General features: G+C 41.3%; 1 protein-coding gene across 17 annotated transcripts in view; it reads left to right on the forward strand.

The window, feature by feature from the left end:
• The window catches only part of BAZ2B (bromodomain adjacent to zinc finger domain 2B), a 182,405-nt gene that overhangs the window by 53,898 nt on the left and 108,471 nt on the right, over positions 1–20,036 (forward strand). For 5 of the 17 annotated variants that reach the window (XM_083578334.1, XM_083578312.1, XM_083578318.1 and 2 more), the window contains exon 1: positions 19,725–20,020. The exons of 10 other annotated variants lie outside the window; for them this stretch is intronic. The gene's annotated coding sequence lies outside the window, so the exon portion shown is untranslated. Of the gene's footprint in view, positions 1–19,703; positions 20,021–20,036 lie in introns of those variants that run through there. 2 more of the 17 variants (XM_083578320.1, XM_083578333.1) reach the window with 1 other exon arrangement.

Here is a 20,036-nt window from a genome sequence, read left to right on the forward strand (position 1 = left end):
TTATTTCTTGCTTGGGACAGCAAAACAGGAGGTACATGACCGAGGCGGTGTGTGGCTTGGTCGAACACAAGTTGGGCAGGTCTGCACTGCAGTATCCCAAGACTAGTGCCAGGCATAGGTTATAGCAGACTTTGTTTAGGTGCTGTTGACACAGAATTTATATCTCTTTGGAGCTTCCCTCACACCTGCATGAGTGTTTTTGCTAAGCACAGGTTGTTGGAGAGCCAGTGTGGTGTAGTGGTTAAGAGCGGTAGTCTCATAATCTAGTGAACCAGGTTCGCATCCCCGCTCCTCCATATGCAGCTGCTGGGTGACCTTGGGCTAGTCACACTTCTTTGGAGTCTCTGAGCCTCACTCACCTCACAGAGTGTTTGCTGTGGGGGAGGAAGGGAAAAGGAGATTTTTAGTCGCTTTGCGACTCCTTAGGGTAGTGAAAACATGGGGTATTAAATCCAAACTCTTCTTCTTCTTCCTCTTGGATTGTTGGGACCAACAGGGTTACCTGTTGTTCTGGCCCAACTGCAGTACAGACAGGCAGAGCCTAATAGCGGGTTCAGAATAGCCACAGTGTGGTTTCAGAAATGTCCTTGAGGATCCTACTGTTGTCAAACAGACACAGGCTACATCCTGAATATGTGAGCAGATAGAGAGCCAGTTATACACTTAATGAGTCCTACCATTTATTCTTATGTCCAACCTGTGTTGTTTCCAGGTCAGCCAGAACTTGTCAACTTCTTCTAATAACTTCTTTATGAGCATGTTGTGTTTAATTAACAGACCATGAAAACAAATTTGGTTACTCAAGTCTGACCCTCCTATGTTACTAGTAGTCCATAGGACACACAAGGGCTGACCCCTCTGTCATTTCACTCTCCCCAATCTTTTTCCTGCCCTGTGTGGAACGCAAATATATTTCCTTAGATGGATGGGTGGCACATAGTATTAATCTACCCTGCCCAGTGTAACGTCGGATGAGAAGAAGGAATTCTTTCATAGAATCTTAAAAGACACATCTTTATTATTCAGGATGGAATTCAGTGTAGCCCCAAGAAGATTGTTGTGCTTGCCTGACAGCACAATTTCCCCTTTCCTCGCCTTGTGTGCTGTTCTGGGGGTTTTCCTGATCCTCCAGAACATATTTCGGTGGTGGGGGAAGACGGTGGAAGCTAGGTTGCGCAGGGTTAGTTAAACACAGCCCTGCATATTCCTCACTTGCTAGTAATATGTCTCTTATTTTAAATACACAATATAAAAAAATTCGTCCAGCACAAATCCTTCTCTCCCCCCTTCTTAATTCCTCCTTTAATAATTTGAAAGTCAATGTGTATTTTCTAAAATGATATTTCAGTCTTAAATTTTAATTATTTCAGGGCAATCTTGACTCAATGTAGGTCTTTTTGAATTTTTCTTACTAGTCGGTAGGGAGCCTACCCCAAATAATGGCCTCTCTTTCCTCTCTTAAGGGTGATGATTCATGTTATTCTGGTTATAGTGTGTTCTCAGACCCAGCATGAAACCACAAATTTTGCTTTAATATCCTGAAATATTATGGAAACACTGTTACTTGTTTCCCACAGACGGTTCAGAAAGAAAACTAAAAATCCACCACTTTCTATTTGCACAGCACCTGCAGATTTAATTAAACCTTTGCTTCTATATAATAACAATAATTATAACTGAGAAACCTAAAAGAATAAGATCTCTGCACACCGTTTTAAGTGTTTGCAATAAGTAAAACTGTTTAAAATGGAAGGCAAGAAGTAATTACACATCTCAAGATTATTTTTTAAAAGAATGTAGTTTTGCAAAACATACATGTAGATTAAAAAGAGACAAATATTAAGGTTGAAGTACTGCAAATGAATATGGAGCTGCTTGGTGTTTGTAATTCAGAGACTCATTTGCTGACAAATCAGCAGTAAAGATTAAGCAAAATCTGCATTGTGTGACTGAGGAATACAGATTAGCTCAAAGGAGAAAATTGGCAATGGAGAATGAAACTATTTTTGCATAGTATAGTCATTAAAATATCAAATCTCCTTCTCTTCCTCCTTCCTTGCACCAAAACTTTGAAGTGCAAAAACTGAGAATTCATATATTACATGGTTACTTCATCTGAGGTGCTTTATGCAAAACACCAGATGACAAACAAGGTTTCAACATAAACTGTTTGATTATGCTGTTATGTTTCCCATTAGCCAGCTACGTGAGAGTGAAAGAAAGAAGAAGAAGAAATAAATATTTGAGAAACATTTACTCCTGTTAATTAGATACTGGGACCCAAAAAAAAAAGCGCCAAACTTTTGCCAAATCGATCACAGAGCAATCCAAACTCTTGGTGTAGGGGGTTGGAGTATATGGAGGTTTGTCCTTCCACTTAGCTCTCCTGTCCGGGCAGAAATGACACAGGAGCACCAAACTGCTCCTTTGGAGGGCTGTCCACCGCAGTAACCATTGGATGGCTCCAGGTCCATTAAGAGTCTGCTGGATTCCAAGCTGGTTTCACTGCTGTCGTGCAATGACATCATTCCTGATTGCTGCGCCAGCCTAGAACTGGTGTGGCAGTCGGGTCAACATATGTCCTGATTGTCTTGCCCTCCCCCAACCTTCTGCTGCTGCCATGAGAGCAGGGCTGCAGATGCAGTGATGGCCCTGCCGCTCTACAGTGATCCACCAATAGGATTGGCATGGGGGTTGAGCTGTGCCTTTGCTGTGTTTTAAAGACCATGTCAATTTGTGTGTGTGCGTGTGTAGATATATTCATTATTCTATATAAATAAAATACAAATATTTCAAAACAAATAAAATATAACGTCTAGGTAACACATACTTTGAACAGGAGTTCTTAACCTGTAGTCAATGAAGCCCCTGGGGTCTATGAATGGGCTTCTGTGGGTCTATGAACTAGGCACAAAAAGGATCGCCCCCCCCCCCATTGCATAAATTGTATGCAGAATTTTATGTGAATGTGTTTATGTGCATTTTCATGATGAGGGGACCCATAGCTTTAGCCAGATTCTCTCTTCTCTTCTCTTCTCTTCTCTTCTCTTCTCTTCTCTTCTCTTCTCTTCTCTTCTCTTCTCTTCTTTGTGTTACCAACGGCAGTGTTACCAACTTTCCTGACAAACTCTGAACACATTGTACAACCCACATATACAAAACCGGCAGTTTTTTCCTTTTCTTGCAATAGACGAGTGAAGCACAATTTTCATTTTGTGTCAACACAAAAGGCTGGTAGTGCAGTCTTGGAAGTAAGGCCCAATGAACTCAATGGGACTTACTCCTGAGTGGACATGCAGAGGATTGCACGGTTTGAGATTGTTAACCCAGCAAATTCAAATTTTCCACCCCATATGTGCTGAGGCTTGTGTCTGTTCATGTTTTGCTTGATTTCTCTTTAGGCGTGCAGTTTCAGCAACTTTATTTGCAAACAGAAGAACAGAATGTATTTCTTGAAGAACTGAAACACTGATTGTTTCATCCTAAAATACAGCAGAGAGAACAACCCAGTTGCTGTCTATACAAATTAACATTTAAAACTGCCTTTCCTATATTTATTTAGCATGTTTATCACATAAGCAAGCTACATAAACTTTGTTGTAAACAACAATTTGTTTGGAAGGTTTTGGCATTTCCTAAGCAATAGCAGCTAAAAGGAATTCTCAAGGTTATATTCAAACATATTACTTCTGTTTAACTAATAAAATCAGTTTGTCTTAATAAAAGGATGCGACTGAAAATTCCGCTTACATCTGAATCATTCTCATTGCCATCTGTACAGTAAAGTTTTATAAACTACTTATTCCACCTAACAGATGCTAATCATTGGCTGACAATAAGCAATGAAAAACTATCCTTTATCCCCTTTAGGAAATAGGCACAATATACTTTATCCATGTCTACTCGGAAGTAAGCCCCACTGAGTTCGAAGAGACACACACATAGCTGAGACTAGGAGTAGGTCCCATTAAATTTAAAATGGTCTACTTTTGAGTAGATATATACAGGGTTCAGCTTTTGCTGCTGGATAAGTGTGTATCGGATTGCTGCCTTACAGCACAATCTATACAGATTTGGTCAGAAATAAGTCACATTGAAAAGGGACGCGGGTGGCGCTGTGGGTAAAACCTCAGCGCCTAGGACTTGCCGATCGCACGGTCAGTGGTTCGAATCCCCCCAGCGGGGTGCGCTCCCATTGTTCGGTCCCAGCGCCTGCCAACCTAGCAGTTCGAAAGCACCTCCGGGTGCAAGTAGATAAATAGGGACCGCTTACCAGCGGGAAGGTAAACGGCGTTCTGTGTGCTGCGCTGGCTCGCCAGATGCAGCTTGTCACGCTGGCCACGTGACCCGGAACTGTCTGCGGACAGCGCTGGCTCCCGGCCTCTAGAGTGAGATGAGCGCACAACCCTAGAGTCTGTCAAGATTGGCCCGTACAGGCAGTGGTACCTTGACCTTGACCTTTAAGTCACATTGAGTTCAAAGGGGCTTACTTCCAGGTAAATAGCAACTTGATTGTAGCCTATATACTCTTGTGGATTTATTATCATCAACAACAAACATTGTTACTCTAAAATACTTGCCCAAACATCAGAAATACAATGTATATAATTTACCATAAAAGGCACATATGCCTACTGTCATTTTAATAGACATTTACAGTACATGATAATCCAAAACACATGTAGATTGAAGCTTTATGCTTTGGTTTTCTGAGCCCAGTATACTGTATGTGCATGTTCCACTCACAAAAGAGGACACACATTTGCATACACATTGGGTATTTCCATACACAACTGTGCATTCTTTTTGGCGTGTGGGGCGGAGGCCCAAAAATAAATCGGAGGTCTCAACAAAGTAGTAAGACATCTGATAGACATAATTTGAACAGGTGAAAGTTTCCCCATAATTATATTTTCATACTAGAAAAGGTAAAACCTGCTAATAATCTGTGTGCCATACAGGCTATTAAAGGTAGAAGAGCCCTGTTCTCACCCAGTGCCAACTCCAAACCGGTAAAAGAACTTGAGTTTTGTGAGTTGCAAATCAGTTACGTTCCTGTAGGTCTTTTGTCATTTGGTCTTAGGCTGGTAATACATGCATTGAGTGCAAGATCAGGTATGGTATTTCAGATGGGGAAGTGGTGTTCAAAAGAGATTTAAGATTTAAAGCAGCCGAGGTGCAGATGCACATGCTTGGATCAATTCTAGATAAAATAAAAAAATAAAAAAGCAAGAAGTGTATTCTAAGAACATTTGTTGTGCTTATTTATTACTTATACTTCATAAAGACTACACTTTTCAGGTTTTTTGAGCAAAACAGATTGAAGCCTTTGACATAACTATGCCTATTTAAGTGGTGATACCACCAGCAACGGGACACGGGTGGCGCTGTGGGTTAAACCACAGAGCTTAGGACTTGCCGATCAGAAGGTCAGCAGTTCAAATCCCTGCGTCGGGGTGAGCTCCCGTTGCTCGGTCCCTGCTCCTGCCAACCTAGCAGTTTGAAAGCATGTCAAAGTGCAAGTAGATAAATAGGTACTGCTCCGGCGGGAAGGTAAACGGCGTTTCCATGCGCTGCTCTGGTTCACCAGAAGCGGCTTAGTCATGCTGTCCACATGACCCGGAAGCTGTACGCCGGCTCCCTTGGCCAATAAAGCGAGATGAGCGCCGCAACCCCAGAGTCGGTCACGACTGAACCTAATGGTCAGGGGTCCCTTTACCGTTACCTTTACCACCAGCAACAACCTACCGTACTCCTAAGAATCTCCCTATTTTCCCCATGGGTGTAAAACTAAAGTAAGACATGCACCAAGAAAGACCACAAACCAGCTTCAAAATTTCAGAATGTTTCCTCCCATCCTTTTTTTCTTTTAATAAACACATGTGAAAAGATATAACTGAGGAAGAATAACGTGCTGTTCATGGCTTGTGAGTGAACTGCACTCACTGATGGGCACACTATTTCTCCATTTTGCTGCACAGATCACCCAAGGATAGGTGTGCAGTCTGTGCAGAATGCCATGGTACCTTTAAGGATGGCATACACTGGATCAGCACACAGAGCCCCTCGCCTGCTTCTTCCAAATTTTGTTCAAACGTGCCCTAAATATGCCGATGGGCTCAAATAATTCCCATCCCCACTTTTTGAAGTTAGGTAACGGTAACTTGTCTTAAAGCACGTTGGGAAAATGTAATAGCAGGAAATTGTTCCAGTTTTAAACTTCTCCAATTTGGCAGGGAATATAAAATGGTTCATCGGGAAGTGGCTTAAATGCCTATCAGCTGCATAAAGCATGGATGTGGAGCTTGCAGGGGGATGTGTATGTATCATCTGTTTTAGATGTGTTACAGAGGTGATGTCAAGGTGAAAGCAGACTTGCAGAATGGTTGGAAATCATTGATATTCTGACTCTGAGGCTGTAAATGGCTCTGTGGCAGATGGAGTCTTTGTCAAGGAAGAAAAATGGCAGCTCTGGAGCATCAGAGATGTTTTTGCTAGCAGCTCAACTCACAGGCTGTGACCTTCCAGTGTTCAGGAGTTATGTTCTTGCTTTAATAAATTGTCCCCTGCTTTTTATTCCTTAAAAGTAGACAAATAGTAGTCATCATAATTCAGGACAAATTGAGCTGTTTCATTATAAAAGAAGCATAAGCCTGCTTTATTACCTAAATGTTTTAAGCGACAGCTTTTAAGTGTGCTTGCATTTCTAAATGAGAAGGGGGAGAGGGGGGAGCACTAGAAATGTGCTTTAGCTTGGTCTCGTGATTAAAATAAAAAGGGACAAAAATATACAAAGGAGATGGCAAGATCCCCCAAAGCTAGCATTACTCCTGAATACCCATGGGATAGGAGTGAAAAGAAAAGAAAATATATAGGAGTACAAATATAAAAATGTCTATGGCTAACAGGGATGGTGAAAATTATGGTACCGTGAACACGTTCAGAACTTTTAGTCATCCTTTGGTATCATCTGTGTGTTACACTATAATGGCTTATATTAGTCCAGATCAGAGCTAAATGACAAACCTAGAATATCAGACTAAATACTTGTAATGTTTAATCCTGTATATACACCCCCTAATGGAGTTACTGCTTTATGGTAGTTGCCATAATTGATTCAGGAAAGCACTTAGGAATCATTTTATGTGTACAAAAGACGATGCCTTCTTCATCTGGAAAATATGAATGCAGACTATATATACAGATGCACTTGTGCATGGACGTCTTGTGATTGTTTTCAGAAAGGGTCTAATTTGGTTTTGTGAACAACTGAACACAAAGATTTTCTAAACAAATTAAAAAAGGAGTTTGCCTGCAGGACTACTCTTTGCTTCAAAACACCTGCTCCCGAGTTGTCCCATTCATTTAAAGGGAAGTAGTTTCAGCATTGTATCTTAACATGTTCAAATTATGTTGAGCTCACTTCATAGCACTGAACTATGATCCATAATTCAGATTTTAACCTGTAGCTTTGTGAAAGATTAATGTATTATACAGAAACGTGAATAATTCCTCAAACATTTGTGTAAATCAGGTTCATGTAATTTTTAAGTATTCTCTAACTAGATAATTTAGAATCTTCTTCTCTTCAGGTAATAATAATCTTTTAAACTGATATCACTCTTGTATTTTCTAAGGGCCCATCTGCTTACTTTAATCTGTGGTGGAAGTATTGGTGCCAATGGGAGTTGCATTTGGCCCTAAGAGCATATAACGTCATGTAAAGGATGTTCAATTGGACGGTTGACCTATATTGCAGAGCAATAAATAATTGTTAAAATTAAAATTGCAAGCCCTTCATAACTATAAGCCTCCTGGGCTGCACTTTATCCCACTTGACAATTGTTAGAATTATAGAAAGCAATCACAGTTCATCACTAAGGAAAGTGACCCCATGCTTTCCAGGGTCAAGGTTGTTGCATTAAAATCTGTTCTCTTTCAAACTCTTGAGGTTGTAGTTTTTGCTCCAGAATATGAGCCCATTCGATTTAACCGTTATCTGTGTACCATTCCTTTGTAAATGTAGTTTGAACCAGTTTCTTTGGGGGGGAAAAATAGAAGCCTGGAAATTATTTGGTTATGGTGACTCAGATTACTCGTTTATGTCACTTTCTTCTTCTTCTTCTTCTTCTTCTTCTTCTTCTTCTTCTTCTTCTTCTTCTTCTTCTTCTTCTTGAAATGTGTTGCATTTCAATGAGCATTATGAGGGCCTTCCTTTACAATAGATGTTTGGAAGCCTCTTATCAGCTGTCATTGAACTTCAAGCTTGAGAGTGAAGGGCAAAGTTTTTTTAAAAAAAAATTTTTTGACAGAAATGAAACTGACATTAAAAATCCTTGAACTCCCCCAGCCCTTTGTGACTTTGGCAAGAACTTTGGACCCTTAAGGAATGCAAGATTGACTTCCGAGTACATGAAGTGTGAGGAAGCACGGTTGCATTAAAGGAATTTGATGCGAGTGCTTTTTTGAGGTCTGCTCATACTGCAGTTTGCTGACCTGTGGAAGCTGAGAAAGCTTCAGCAATTTGTGCTTCCTCAGACTGTGCAGCGCTGTTCCAAAAAAAACACAATTCAGACCTTCCTGGTGTTGCACTACCATGGACATTGACTTGAGGATAAGAAAAATCACTGAGTACTCAGCAAAGAATGGTAATCTGAATCCTCCCTTGTAATCGAAAAGAATGGTAAGTATTTGTAAAAAAAAAAAAAAATCCCTTCTACAGGTAATATTTGCATATTCCCCACCCCTCTTCAGCCCTCCATTCCACCTTTCACCCGTCCCAACTCTCTGGAGTTGATTTGATGGCGTTGTTGGGGCCTTCCCTCCTCTGCTGGGCCAAGAGCCCTTCTGTGAGTGGAATGGATTCCACCAAACGATTTTTCAACAAAACAAAACTTTGAACAACCAATATGCTATCTGACAGACTGCTTTTGAATTTCACCTCAAATTCCTCCTGCCTTCCAAGACCAAAGAAAGGCGGGATTTTAAGTGTTAACATGCAGGTTTGGGGGGTTTGCTGTTCAAGAAAACAAACACATAGGTTCACAGAACTAGTTTAATATTCTGTAATATAGGAAATATCAGGCTTGTAACTTAATTTGTAAAATTTGCTGCACAAGCAAGCGTACAATGGGTTAGGCTGCGCCCCTGGAAGCAACTTTTGCACCCCATTGTAAGCGACTATAATGTTATGCTAATACTACAGTACAAGTGTTCAGGAATAGGATGCCAGGATGCAAACGTTGTGGAGTCAATAGCGATATCCATTGGTTGTACTAGATCTCAGGGGACGGACTGAGGGCACCACTTCGCTCAAGCAAAGCAGGCTTAGGACTGGTTCCATAATGGAAGAAAGATGGGAAAGAAATGTCAGAAAATAAATAACAGATACGATGAATTGTACCTTGTAAACAATAATAAGGTTTAGATGGATGATCATTCCAACCAAGCCCATGTTTATCACTACCACAGTGGCTTTTAAAATGTGGAAGTGCCTTAAAGTGTGGATTGGGACTAGTGAAAAAATGAAGGCAGCCAACACCTGAGACATTTTAGTTCCCAGCTACAGTTTACCAACCAGTGCTCCTCCATGAATTTCAGTGTTTGTGCTGGCTCCTACACAAGCTGTGTCAGTATGAATTAGGGTCCTACAGCAGCAGCAGCAATGCTTGATGAGTTACTCCCTTAGTTAGTAGCCATACAGCTATCTCTGAAATTATTGGTGCCATGAATTAGGATTAATTACATCAACAGAAGGATGTACCGATAATTTCCTTAGGTGTGCAGGTTAATTAAACCCAGTTTATGCACTCTAGCAATATATTTCAGTAAAACTAAAACATGCATTGTTGTGCATTTGAAATGAATCACTTCTTAAAGAGCTGCTGTTTTCACATCTGCGCAAGAATGTTGCTTATCAATAATTTAAGGAAATAATTTTAAAATAACGTTTTTGAACTCTTTAATTTTTCAGATACACAGCTACATATACACCCAGCAGAAAGGCTGTAGACTGCATGCATTATGGGATCTTTAGGATTATTTTACTAACATTGAATAAGATGGTTATAGTCTTGTGTTGTGTATCAGTGAATTAAAATGTAATTGCATGTTATAGTTCCTCACTATAGCCATTTGTAATTTTTAGGGAACACAAAAGGCTCATTCAAACTAGTATAGAAAGATGCTCTTTTAGTTATTAAGAGTTAATGTTTGTACATCTACACAGTCTAAATGGCAAACAGTTTTGATGAGAAATACTCCCAACAGTTTTCCAGAGAAATAAACCTCCTTTGTCTCCTTAGCACCCATTGATTTTTCCTTCAGTTGTACATTAACAATGCTGATAGAACGTATGCAGTTGGCATCTACATTTAACAGGAGAAAAGTGTTAAAATAAAAAGCTTTGCTTTATAATATTTACGCATTGTCGTACAATAGTGTTATATTTGAAGCCGTGATAACTGAAGGGAGGACAAAATACTGAAAGGGGGGGGGGGAGGAATCAGAGAAAGAACAAACGATGCAAAAAGAAAATGACACTGAGGTCTTGGTTTAATACATATGTATTCCAGGTTGATGGTTGATTTCATTAGCAAATCTCATTGTTATGCAATGTCTGTTCTTCTGCAGCAAAATGAATATTGTATTCTCACAGGCTGCGTGTCTATTTTCTGTTGATGGATAAATGAAAGGATATATATTTACTGCTTTTCACAGCCTTTTATGTATTTTACAGGAGAAAAAAACACAAAGCTTCTGAGTCAGTATCCCCCCCCCTTTTCCATCCTTAAAGCTTTTAAGAGCTGTATATTAATGAATATTTTAATACACAGTATCCAGTACAAATTAACTAGCATTACAGGGGAGATAGCGTGAATTCAGTTCTTTTTTATGTACTGTGGGGGCAAATTTAGGCTAGCAGCCTTCTGAAAGCTGTCAGTCTGAGCAAGCAGAGGTTTATTAATCTATATAATAGCAAATATTCCGATATGATCTTTTTCTATCATCTTTGTGTAAAGCTGATATAGAAATTTAATTTCCTTATATCCAGTAAAATAACAAAAAATAAAATAAATGCCCACATTTATAACTACAAATCTGAATGCTCCTTTTGGGTCTAGTAATAATGCAAGCAGTGATAGTAGGGGGTGGGAATTTTAGAAGTGTGTGTTAAATTGTTTATCCTGCCATGTCTTGATTCTGAAGCGCGAAAGAAGGCAGAAGCACAGGCAGCTGGACTTGAGAAATGGTGTGGCGTATTTCTTATGTTCCCTGAGCTCCCAGTTCAAATCCAACTCTGAAGATTTGTGATAGGGATACAGGACAAAACCCGTTGAAGACTTCCTTGTTACCACTAGGCTTATTTTCTTACATTTATATCCTGCATTTCTTCTGTCATGGAACCCAACCCCTCCTCTGAGCGTAGGCACCTCCAAACCCATTGTTTAGGTGCAAATATTGCATTCTTGTACTTACAGTGACGTGGGGTAAATCAATGCTTTTTTATTGGGTAACTAATTTTTAAAAAATGCAAAATGTCCAATTTTCTGTAGCCTGTTACAAAAGAGTCGCTGATTTGTTGTGGGTGCTTTTTGGCAGCTGCATTAACTTCATGCAGTGGCTGAGAATTTCATGCAGTGGCTGAGAATATGGGATTCATATGCAGTGGATCACTGTTGAATGCAGTGCTGGCACAAATGTCCAGCTGCGCCAGGGATGGTCTGAGGGCATATGATGCAGCTTGCTGAAGCTAAGTAGGTCTGAATCTTGTCACTGCATGAATAGGAGACTTCCTGGAAGCATCATGTACACTGCCTTGAATTACATGATGGAAGGAAAACAGGATATAAATGTACTAAAGTAGTAGCAGCAGCAGCAACAACAACACCCTAAGTAATAACATGACAGCTACCACCTAGAGTAATTTAAAGTGCCTTCCACATGGTGGCACTAAAGCTGAAAGTTGCTATTATTTTTTCAGGATCCTTCTTCTTGAGAACACATTAAAGGTCAATATAAGACATATCAAATAATTAGCATTTCGTTAAAATTGAATTAATTGTTCATAGCAATTAGTCATAATACTAGAATGCAGAAGCAGAGCAATAATATTAAGCACCAACCAACTTAATAGACGTTTCCATAGATTACAGATAAAAAATAAATAATAATTCTTTTTTTAAAAAATATTTATTTATGATTTTCACTATTACAATTCTCACATTCAAATATACCTTTCAACCATTAGTACCACCCCTTATAATAATACATTCAACAACTTCCCTTCTTCCCCTTCCCTGTTTCTTTTAATTTTCCCACCACTCCTGCATATTCTTATATATCCATTTAATTCATTTTCTCCCCTTATTCTCCCTTTATTTACATTGTTGAATTCATCTCAATCCTGCTGACGTTTACACTTGTTTGCAGTTATTTTTCAAATACTCCACAAATATTCCCACTCCTCTTTATATACTTCATCTTCTTGCTTTCTTATTTTATTTGTTAGACCTGCTAGTTCTGCATATTCTATCATTTTAAGTTGCCAATCCTTATTGGGGACCTCACTCACTTGCCATTTTGGGGCTAGCAAAACCCAAGCTGCTGTAGTTGCATACATGAATAATTCCCCCCCCCCGACATCTGGTTACTTCTGACTGCACCATTCCTGAAAGGATTGCCTCTGTTTCTTTGGGAATAAATCATCATAATTCAGTACTGGCAACTCCCCATTTACATGGGTGTTGCATTCTGAGGCACCGTGTGCATCAGCCTGCCCCATTTGTCCCATTCTACCCCACCCTCTTCTGGTACTGAAAATGGCAAATGCGGCAGTGGTTGTGCATGTGCTGAACGCACACAAACGGGGAGTTGTCTGTATAGAAGCCTTGAAACAATATTCCATATGAGAATAAAAATACAGTGGTACCTCTTGATATGAATGGATCCGTTCCGGAGCCCCATTCGCATCCTGAAGTAAGCATAAGACGCGACTGCGCATCTGCGTGTACGTGGGTCGTGTTTTGCCGCTTCCGCGCATGCACGTGACGTCATTTTGAGCGTCTGCGCATGCGCGAGCGGCGAAACCCGGAAGTAACACGCTCCATTACTTCCGGGTTGCCGCAGAGCGCAACCCGAAAATATTCATCCCAAAGCTACTTCAACCCGAGGTATGACTGTACTTTTAAGTCAAGGCTGGTGTCAGGGGTCAGCCTAATCAGTACCTGCCAAGGCCTACCATCTGGCAGAGACTGAGCCACTGACCTGAGATGCTAGACCAGCAGGAAAGTAAACAGATTATAATGGAGATATGTTCTACTGCCTCTTCTAGGCACCTTCCCATTGAGACCAAGTGATGGTCCATTTCCTGGTGGAATGAGTGTTGGATGAGCGTTCACTTTAGCCTGTCAGTTCCTTGTAGTATGCAGAGTCATATTCCGCTGCCATTAACCTTGCTTCCATGAGGAGATGGATAATTGCCTCAGAGACCCCTGTGATCTGACAGGAGCCTCTAGAGCAGCCTTGCCCAACCTGGTCCCCTCCAGGTGTTTTTGGACTCCCAACATCCGTCAGCCCTAGCCATCAGGGAGCAGTGGTCAGGGAGTTGGCCATGGGAGTTGTAGTCTCAACAACATCTGTAGGGAACGAGGTTGGGGAAGGTTGCATATCACTTTTAAAGATCCCCAGAAGGAATGCAGCAGCAACTCCCTCATGTTCCAAGATAACCTAGCAGAGGTACTTCTCTGTGCCCTTCAGCCTCCCACCCTCAAGTTTGCCACTGCCAGGGCTTTTCTTCAGCCAGAACTTGATGGAACTCTGTTCCGGCACCTCTCAGCTGGGCGTCATTGCCATTATAAGAGAACAGGGGAGGTGTTCATGGTGAGTTCTGGCACCTCTTTTTTCTTGGAAAATATCACTGACCTTTGCCTCCTACACATGGGAAACCTGGTGTTGGGCTAGCACATGGGGATCAGGGAGCGCTGGTGTAGGAGAGGTGACTACAGATTGGCTTAGAAAACAAGCTAATTTGTTTCATTATAGAATAATAACTTGGCTCATAACTGCGCCAATCTGATGTGAGCAGGAGGAGAGGAAGAACATGCCCACCCCTAATAATAGCAGCTTTATTGCACACATACAAAAATCTATCATGTCTGCCCAGACTTGGATTACTAAGCTGTTATGCCCAAGTGTCTTTAACGCCAACACAAGCATATTTTGTTGGGCTTGCAGGGACTTGATGACTTATGATGCCTATGTGAGACATTGTGGCCAAAGACGTATATTGTACCAACAACATCCTGAGTCGGTTGTGCTTATTCATCGTCATAGGTCACGTCACAGGGCAGCACAATGATAATAGAGTTTGCGGCATTGCTCTGGTGCAGCAGTCCTTGTGCCTAAGCCAACATATTTACAGCATTTGATAGTACTGTGTCTCAGTGGGTGCATACTATGTCATGTGCACAGGTTTTGGTGTAAATGCATACAGATGTGTCTCTATGGAAGCAGCACCTCCATAGAAACTGGCTTTTCAGGTTATTTCCCCTGAAAATGAGTTAGCTGTTGCTTCATCAAGCATGGGCATTACCTCCCCGCCCACAGGGCACCTCTCAAGTGCGTTCCCCATAAACACCACCTCCTCCTTGTTTCATGCTTGTTCCTTCTTCTGGCCGGAAATTTAATTTCATTGTGATGTTTTATTATTATTTAGGTTTAATGATTGCATGCTTAAAAGCCCACACAATTTGTGGCAGTATCCTCTTAATATTTCAAAATAGCCATTGGTGTGCACTGAATAACATGGATGCATTCTTAACACATTATGGTGGGAGACTGATGCCACTGTAGAGTCTTAACGTGAGGTTCTGCTTTATGATAGGTTGCTTCGAAACTTCAGTCTCTGAAACTGACTGGAATGAATCATATGAACAATGATAGATACAATTCTAATTTGCTTTGCTAGGCCAACAATGTATAAGTAAATCTACTGCAGGCAAACAGGAGGGTGCAGTGTGGCTTCCAGGAGAGGGTGGAGTTCTTGTGAGAATGAACTCTTCATTGTCCCTTGCATTAAAAACACTGATAGGAGGTGAATAATTTTGCAAATAATTCGGCTGTGCAGTTATGCATCACAAAGAGCACTCATTAGGTAAGAGCTCTTCACCATGGAAATAGAAGCAAAGTTGGTAGTAAACATTAGTCCTGATGTGTACAGATCAGTCTAAGTCCAGTCCAGTCCATTTTAATTTTCCATGTGTTCCTTCCTAAGTCTGTCCTGCCCCATTTTTCTATTAATCTGAAAATGTTTCTTAAATCCTTACCCCCCCAAACCTATTTAAATACATACCTTATCATTAAATATATTATTATTTATCTCAATGTATTGAGCTCTGAATATATATAATTCATTCTGATTCATGTAATAGCCCAGAAGGTGTGATCAGTTTACTTCAAAATGTGAAAATTCTCCTTCAACCTTAATCACAGCCTTACTGTGCTAACAGAACTGGGTAGGTGTAGGAATTAGCATTGTAAGAATGTGGCAACTGTACATCTGCAACAGTGTCTTCTTTGTGGCAGCTCCTCCCTCAGTTTTGGAACCTTGTCCCTGGAGATGTGTGGTTGAAATCCCCCTGCACCCCTGGCTTTCAATTTTTACGTGTCCATTATAGATTATTATTATTATTATTATTATTATTATTATTATTTGTTTGCCCAGGCTTTGGGGATTTACGTTTCCTCTGGGTTCTAGCTGCGCTGATATTTATGTCATGTGCCACCAGACTTTTTTATACCTGTGGGCACATTTACAAACTGGGTGAACTGTTGTGGGCTTCACACGCATGCATACAAACCACAACCAAGCACACATCCCCACAACCTGTTCTGTTGACCACTGTACAGTAAAGTCATACCTCGGGTTGAAGTAGCTTCAGGATGAATATTTTTGGGTTGCACTCCGCGGCGACCCGGAAGTAACGAAGCACGTTACTTACGGGTTTTGCCGCTCGCGCATGCACAGACGCTCAAAATGACATCACACGCATGCGCGGAAGCAGCGAAACGCGACCCGCAGTCATGTCTTACATTTACTTCAGGATGTGAATGGGGCTCTGGAACGGATCCCGTTCGTATCCAGAGGTACCACTGTATGAGAGAAAGTTTCTTTCATGCCTAATATCAGGGAGATTATAATCAATATCAATGAAAGCTTCTGTGGGTGCACGCCCATGGGCACCACACTGGCAACTCCTGTGCCATGTCATTGCTTTCAGTTCTGCGATTTTAAGTATTTTATTTTGTGTGTGTAAAACAGTCCTATGTACGTAAAACAGTCCACCCTGGGATGCTTCAGAAGGGCAGCTGATATATAAATATAATAAAACAGGTTGAATCCTGGAACAAGGAGCTCCAAAGAGATACTCTGTACTCCCAAGTCATGTTTAATGGAGGAACTGATTCATAATGAGACCCTGCCCGTCTCTATCAGATACATACAGGTATTCTTGCCCCACCTTTGGAAGTTCTTTATTTCAAATGATGACAATTTTTGTCATGAGTTCCATGGGGATGCCATGGAAGAGGTGGTCAGATTCCAAGGAAGAATGGGAGCATCTCAGGGAGTGGGAACTGGGTAACCCTGGAGAGGATCCTAGTGGGATGGGGGAGGTGACTGGGGAAGCCCTTGATGTGGCTGAGGGAGGGGGCCGTAGAAAGCTAAAATTCAGGGGAGGAAACCAAACAGGTTGGAAGAAGAATGTTCAGTCCTTGTGACATTAGACACCTCCCCAGTGCTATTGTTCCTTTAAAGAAAGGTGCCAGAACTTACCCTGGTTCTCTTATCATGGCAATGGCCCCCACCTGAGAGGTGCAGGAACTGAGTTCTGGCTGGAGGAAAAAGCCCAACACCTCCTTCTGTGGTCCACCCCTGGCGCCTCTTCCTGTCAGTAAGGAGCCTCCTCCTTTGGGAGATGTGACTAAGTAAATCAGAAAGTGAACCGGTGTCAACACCACCTCTGAGGACACAAAAGACCCCAGAGCTGGTGCAAACCAACCTTTCAGACCCAAATCACTTGAAGGAGTACCCACTTGCTTGCCCAGTGCCGGGAGACTGGCTGCTTGCCACATTAAGAGTTCTGTCTGCCCTGTTCTTCAACATCTTCATTGACGTCTTAGCTTGCATTTAGCCATGTATCATACCTCTTACGCATCTGCTGCACCTTGTAACCTGTGTCTTGCCTATATACTGATCTGATTTATGCATTAAAGACGTTGATAGAAACCACACTGGGAGTTCCCTTCATCCAACAGTGAGGGCCAGGATGAAGATGAATGTTTATCAGTACATTCATCTGTAATTTATAATTTTTCCTACTACAACTCTGTATATTCCTGCTGCATTTTATTAGTTTTAGATGTTTTCTATGTTATTTAAGAGGGACGCGGGTGGCGCTGTGGGTTAAACCACAGAGCCTAGGACTTGCTGAACAAAAGGTCGGCGGTTTGAATCCCCGCGACGGGGTGAGCTCCTGTTGTTCGGTCCCTGCTCCTGCCAACCTAGCAGTTCGAAAGCATGTCAAAGTGCAAGTAGATAAATAGGTATCGCTCCGGCGGGAAGGTAAACGGCGTTTCCGTGCGCTGCTCTGGTTCGCCAGAAGCGCCTTAGTCATGCTGGCCACATGACCCTGAAGCTGTATGCCGGCTCCCTCGGCCAATAAAGCAAGATGAGCGCTGCAACCCCAGAGTCGGTCACGACTGGACCTAATGGTCAGGGGTCCCTTTACCTTTACCTTATGTTAATTAAACTGTATTCTTATCGCTGAAGTGTTCGCCACCCAGGGCTGATTTAGAAGGAAGGGTAGGATATCAATGTAAAACACAAATAAATACACACACCCCACATACACAAAGAAACATATTTTGCATATAAGCAACATATGTGATATTCAACTTTGATCACACTCAGAGTAGGTCCATTGAAATCAACGGATATTGATTTCAATAGGTTGAATCTGGGTATGACTTATCACTTCAGTAAACCAATCCTGCCCTGCTCAAATATTCAACTTACTGAAAAACTTGAAGGAGATATGGAACAATGTATAATAACATATTTAAATTTTAGGGCTCTTATTTTTCTGGCTTTTTCCATGGATGTTCCTGGGGTGTGGGGTGTGGGGAGGCACATAATAAAACCATGATCTCAGAATGTTGTGATGCCAATATGGTTTGCATTTCCCTGTCTCCACCATGATAAGTGATGTTGGTGAAGATTGTACAATGCAATGGTGATGATATTACACAAGTCAGTTAAGCCGGTTAAGATGCATGCCAGTTGTACAGCTTTTCCCATAGAGCAATCCGGTGCTTAGTGCTTGTTCTTAAAGGTTATACTGAAGAAGAGGTAAGACTGCTTGCTTCAGTACCGCTTAAACACTTTTTAATGAATCCAGTGCAGAAGTTAACGTTTAGTACTGTTCTCTGCGTTTGCTTGGGAAATCTGACAATGTTTTCATCCGATGCACTTTTTAGTTGTAATACTAGTCAACTCCCCTTTCAACTGCCAGTGACACTTTTGAAAAGTTCCAGCCAGTGAGACCTGTGACTCTTTGACTCTGCATGATCTTGAAACTGATTGGTTTATTACATTAGGTCACCTGGACAGGCACCTCTGATATGGGTTGCCGTGTGCATTTGTTTTCTACCTGTGGTGCTACATTTGGGACAGTTTATTAGCAACTTGCAATGCTTTTGTTGTAATGTGGGTGAGTACCCTACCTTGGCACTGAAGACTGGAAGCACTTCAGCTCCATGGTTTTACATTTTTCTATATATTCATTTTCATGTTGGTACCATTTTAAACCACGCTTCAGGATGTTTACCTCATTTGATTATACAGCGGTACCTCGGGTTACATACGCTTCAGGTTACTTACGCTTCAGGTTACAGGCTCCGATAACCCAGAAATATTACCTCAGGTTAAGAACTTTGCTTCAGGTTGAGAACAGAAATCGTGCTCCGGCTGCACAGTGGCAGCAGGAGGCCCCATTAGCTAAAGTGGTGCTTCAGGTTAAGAACAGTTTCAGGTTAAGAACGGACCTCAGGAACAAATTAAGTACGTAACCAGAGGTACCACTGTACATCCTATGCGCTCATGGATCCGTTTCTGCAGAAAGATACATGTCCCACATATATGATATTTCACATTGTGTTTATATTTGTACAAAGGCTTTCTGAAGAAAGACATATTTGTGGATCTTTCTGTCGTAAAATGGATACAGCTTCCTTGTTCTCTGAGAAGTTGGCAGTCTCTCTCCCCCCCCCCTTTTTTTTGTTCCTGGTACACATTTAAGCTTTATTTAAATTTTAAAAGACTTTATTATTGTAGTGGGCGGGGGGGAGCTTCTATCCATTTTTCAAAGAGAGAGAGAAATATTTGAATGTAGTTTTGCTTTGTTTTAATTGTTTCAGGCAGGGTGTCGCCACAGTTCAGGCAGAACAATTTCTACAGGCAGAACAATTTCTACCTTATATTTTGCAAGGCACATACTTCACCTGGGCTGGTTTTGGTCACATGAGCTTGGATGTTTACTGGTGATCTTAAGTGCTCCACCTGCCTTTCAGTTTGTTTACCAGGAAATCAAGATGTGTAAACTGCAGGAAGTACTATTTGACCCTCTCCGGCAGTATCTCATTACAATAATTGCTAATCTCTGAATAAGACAGCCATGTTTTGTGAGTAACACAGGGAGAGAGAGGTTGTGTTAGAGAGATTTTAGGTATTTCCAGAAATAGAGCGTTGTAAATGCTTGCCTTCGGATTATGCTTCCTTTGCAGCTCTTGATAATAGACATCTGCTGACCTCTGGGGTCAGTAAAACTGGGATACAATAGTATGTGTTCTTCCATTCCTCTGAACTGAAAAAAAGAAATATCACGGCTTGTTGTTTTGGAGTGCTGTCACTGTTCTGTATCGAAAGGATAATGGCTACTTCCTGATTAAACCACTATCCACAGTAAGCTGTTCTTATT

Source organism: Podarcis filfolensis (genome assembly GCF_964270895.1).
Source record: "Podarcis filfolensis genome assembly, chromosome: 1".
Classification (NCBI taxonomy): Eukaryota; Metazoa; Chordata; class Lepidosauria; order Squamata; family Lacertidae; genus Podarcis; species Podarcis filfolensis.